The sequence below is a fragment of the Ochotona princeps genome, chromosome 5 (assembly GCF_030435755.1).
Source record: "Ochotona princeps isolate mOchPri1 chromosome 5, mOchPri1.hap1, whole genome shotgun sequence".
In the NCBI taxonomy this organism is placed as follows: Eukaryota; Metazoa; Chordata; class Mammalia; order Lagomorpha; family Ochotonidae; genus Ochotona; species Ochotona princeps.
The window spans coordinates 95,196,543-95,201,458 of NC_080836.1; the positions used below are offsets into that span (position 1 = coordinate 95,196,543).

Sequence of the window (4,916 nt, forward strand, 5' to 3'; positions counted from 1 at the left end):
GCTCTAAAACAGGGGTGAACAAAAGGTAATTTGAAGACTCCAGAAAAGAAGTTAGAGCTTTTCAGGGGCTACAGTGATCCTTTGGAAGAAAAGTCCTGCCATATAAACACTAGGATTTTTGTTTAAGATTTATTTACTTTTTTTTTTATTGGAAAGGTAGATTTACAGAGCGAAGAGACAGAGAAAAAGATCTTACATTCACTGGTTCACTCTCCCAGTGGCTACAATGACCAGAGCTGAGCTGATCAAAAGTCAGGAGCCTGGAGCTTTTTCTGGGTTTCCCACGCTGGTGCAGGGTCCCAAGGCTTTGGGCTGTCTTTGACTGCTTTCCCAGGCCACAAACCGGGGCCTGGATGAAAAATGGGCCTGCAGGAATACAAAACAATGCCACATGGGATTCTGGCACGCATGAAGGTGAGAATGTTAGCCATTAGGCTACCATGCCAGACCCTAAACACTAAATTTAGAAGCTGTTTGATTAACAAACTGTGTCTTGATTTGAGTTTTTGCAAAGTACTTGAAAGATGAATTAATAATATTTTTAGGACAAAAGGTAATGTGTGAGCTAAATGATCATAAGGTGAATTTCATCACCTGGATAAGGACCTTAAGTAGACAATGGTCAACTTCACTTTAGAATCATATCTCTGGGGCAAGTTGAAAGATGCTAACCATTCTTGCTGAAAGCACTTCATGGGGATGTAATATGAAATCACAAATTACATATGTTTATCACAGGTTTTGATAATGTCAGCTTGAGGGAAAGGATACATAAGTTGGCTAATAAAATTGGAATTGGAAAGGAACTGATTGAATTAGAAATACAAGTAAAATATAACATCATAAATATGGTACTAATGAATACAAACTCTGCTCTGGGATTCTTAGCCCAGTTGCCTCGGTAAAGGAATATGAAAGGGTGGAAGAGACTCGTGCTCTCTAGTTGGTCGAATCACCAGCAGGAATTGCACAGCAAGCAAGGAAAACCTGAATCACGTCCGAGTAACCCGGAATAGTGGAGATGCCAGTCTGACTCTGACTTTGTCCAAGTCCTTCCTGGGCCAGTAGTGTCAATGGAGTTAATACCAAGTTAATACTGACCAAGTGCAACACACCCAGAGGAAAATGGAACCCTTCAAGTCCTGTCACACCAGGACCCAAGCAGAAATGGTATATGGATAGAAGAGTTAGAGCAGACATTTCAAGACAGCTGTCTTCAAATATTTGCATGGCTGTGACCAAGAAGTATTTAGACTCCCCGGCAGAGCCGCTGTCTGGCTGAACCAGCCAACACAGGGAGGGGTTAAATGGAGACTGATTGTGATTTATGATGAAAACCTCTTTCTGGAGCTGCCAAAAAACGGGACAGGAAGACTGAATGGCACGTGGCTGAGCAAAGGTGGCCATCAGTTGCCCACTTGATTCCCATCCTCTAGCTGCAAACCCAACTTCAACCTGCCTCACTAGGGCATTTAGTGAGTTTTTGATCTTCTGTTAAGAATGGAAGAATGCAGCTTCCTTCCCTATTTGGACTATGATGCAAAATTCCCACATCACTGAGCGGCTAAACAAAGCTGGCAGCTGCTCTGCTCCAGACATCCTGCTGCGTGAGAAAAAAAGCATTGTGATCCATTTAACCCAATGAAGTCAAATACTAGGTTATTTGCAACCAAATGCATCCCTAATGAATCTAGGAAAATGGAAAGATAACACTGAATCTAGGAAAGTGGAATGATAATTCCACTTTAGGGTCCTTTCCCCTTTAAGAGACAGAGCTGATCTTCTTAAAATTTCTATGCTTAGGGCTTCAGCATGGTAGTGGCTGGAGTCTTTGCCTTGCATTCACCGGGATCCCATGTGGGTGCCAGTTCTAATCCCAGCAGCCCCGCTTCCCATCCAGCTCCCTGTTTGTGACCTGAGAAAGCAGTCAAGGTTGGCTCAAAACTTCGGGACCCTGCACCTGCGTGGGAGACCCAGCAGAGGCTTCTTACTCCTGGCTTCAGATTGACGTAGCTCTGGACGTTGTGACCACTTGAGGAGTGAATCAGCAGATGGAAGATCTTCCTCTTTGTATATCTGACTTTCCAATTAAAAAAATTAAGAAAAATCTTAAAAAAATTGTTTTTTAATTCTATGCTTACTCCAGCTGTGGGCAACTCCTAGGTTGGTTTGTACCTATCCAAGTTTAACACTGCTGGAAGAAAAGCAGCCAGTAGCTGGTGGACATTCTAGGCCTGGTTAATGCCAAATTTGTGTTAACCATACCAGTGTACCAACATAGTTACCTATTCTTTTTCTTTTGTTTTTCCTTTTCTTTCTTTCTTTCTTTCTTTCTTTCTTTCTTTCTTTCTTCCTTTCTCTCTTTCTTTCTCTCTTTCTTTTCTTTCTTTCTTTCTTTCTTTTCTTTCTTTCTTCCTTCCTTCCTTCCTTCCTTCCTTCCTTTCCTTTCCTTTCCTTTCTTTTTCTTTTTTCTTCCTTCCTTCCTTCCTTTTTCTTTATCTCTCTCTCCTTTTTTTTTTTTTACATATGTGGGGATGTGGGGAAGGGGCAACACCTAGCTGGGACATATCACTCTGGCTCTCAGGTTTGGGGGGCTGCAGATTGCCCAGGGAAGAGGACAGAGGACCTATTGGTGTGGGAGCTGCTGAGGGTGTGTTTGACAGGGAAAAAATGACTTCTAGGGTCTTCCATGGACTGGACCATTGCACTTGCAGGTAAGTGAGGGAGCTGAGATAGAGTGGTTTAGAGGAAGAAAACTAGAGGGCACATCTGGGTCATGCCAAGGCACCCACCTATGTGGGAGAACTGGGTTGGGCTAAATGGCATCACCCACCATCTGCTGGTATTCGCAAAAGCTGGGGCTGAGGGGCCTGACTGGGTTATGATGGAGTACCCACCTGCAAGTGTCAGACCAGGGGTTGGGCCACATCAGGCTGGACTGAAGGATCCGCTAGAATATAGGAGAATTGAAGCTGGGAATAGAAAACTTGTGGCTTGCCTATAGAAAACTTGTGGGACTGTAGCACCTGCCAGTTCATGCAGAGAGCTGGGATGGTGATGGGTAGAGCTAGAGTGTACCATAGAGTGTACCTAGGTGTACAGGTAGAGTACCTGGGGGTACAGGTGATGGGTAGAGCTAGAGTATACCATAGAGTGTACAGGAGCAGGGGCTAGGAGAAGGCCAGATGGGGGCAGGTTATAGCACCCACAGGGAGTACTGGCTCTGGGGGTGGGGCTGGGCTGAGCCATGCTGTAGCACCTGCTGGCAAATGCCAAGACTGGGGTCTAGCCATCTCAGACTAGGTCACAGTACCTGCTGGCACATGTAATACCCAGGGTAAGGAATCTTTGGGGACTCTCTTGTGGTTCTGTTGCTTCCACTGGTTAGTGTGATAGCTGGGCCTGGGGATGGGTTAGTCTGGGGGCAGGCCAAGCTGAGCTAGGCTGCTGCACCAACTTGCAAGAGCCAGGATTGGGTACCAGTCATGTCATGCTGTACCACAGTACTCCCTGGTAGGTGCAAGATCTAGGGATTGGAACATGTCTGGGAACTGCGGGCACTCCCTTGCTAGGCTGTATTTATTGCTAGTGAGCACAAGAACCAGGGATGGGGGTGGACCAGGCTGAACAAGGTGGTGGTATTTGTCAGCATCCACGAAGGCTGGGTCTTGAGGCAGGGTGAGTAACCTAAGTTGCAGAAACCACTTGTGTGCACGGGAGCCAGATGAGATATGAGGTGCGTCAGGCTAGACTGCAGCAGAGGCTGTTACACACAAAAACCAGGGCTGGGAGCAGGCCTAGAGGGGGTGTTGGAGGGTGCCCTGAGTAGGATGTGGCACCCACTGGTACGTGTGGACAGGGCCTGTGGCAGGATGGGCTGGGCCACAGCACCTCTCAGTTTGCATGAGGTATGGGGTTGAGGCAGAAATGACTACGTAGTTGCATTCTCCCATATGTGTGTTGGAACCCGGCACCTGCCTGGAGAACTGGAAGAAGCTCCTGGTTCCTGGCTTCGGATTGGCTTAGCTCTGGCTGTTGTGGCCACTTGGGGAGTGAATTAGTGGACAGAAAATCTTTCTCTCTGTCTCTTCTTCTGTCTGCATATCTGACTTCCAATAAAAATAAATATCTTTTTAAAAAAGGAAAATTAAAAAGTAAAAAACAAATTCTATCCTTAACTGATAGAAATTCTTCCGAGCCCACTAGTATGCTGAGTACACTAAACCCAGCAGTCTGTGTGAAGGACAAATGCCTCTTAGTTTTTTCACTGAGTAATCAATACTATGCTGCAATGCCACAGTCATTGTTCAATGACCTTACTTGTGAAGGAGTTTAATGTAGTACTCCTGATATAGTTTTTTTTTTTCCAGGGGAGAGCATGATTGCAGTCCCCCACTACCAAATTATGCAGTCAAGTTTCCCACATTTGGGGAAATTGCAGGGGTCAGCACACCCGGAGTGCAAAGGGTGGGCCTAGCCCTGGGAAAACCACCCGGTGATCATGCCATCTCCCCTGCCAGGTAAGTATCCAATATAGTTTTGTAATCCACAACCACTGCTTCAGAGCCAATCTGCATTCACTTTGGAGAGCTTTGCTCCATTGGCCCTGGGGGCTCAGGAGAGGTTTTAGAATTAGATGCTACACATTTGGGTCACCTCTGCTCCACTCCCCTGTAGACAGTAAGGGGTCTAAAACTACTGGGGAGAGGATTTTGGGGAAAATAGAGTGGGTCTGTAAGTCAGGAGCGAATCATGGTCATCACTCTGCCTCGGGACACACAGAACAGAGCTCTTTGATGGAGACCTCCATTGTGCAGCGTTCCCCAGGGACAGCCTCTCTAATCTGCAGTTACATTAGCATGATTGGGTGAAGACCAGAATGCTTTGATTTGGAGATTTGCACACAGGAGAGCATC

General features: G+C 46.1%; 1 non-coding gene across 1 annotated transcript; it reads right to left on the bottom strand.

Moving 5' to 3' along the window:
• Window positions 1-4,367: 4,367 nt before the first annotated feature.
• On the bottom strand, window positions 4,368-4,528 carry LOC118757975 (U1 spliceosomal RNA). The gene has a single exon (XR_004995476.2). It is a non-coding gene; the product is annotated as a U1 spliceosomal RNA (small nuclear RNA).
• Between the last annotated feature and the right edge of the window lie 388 nt (window positions 4,529-4,916).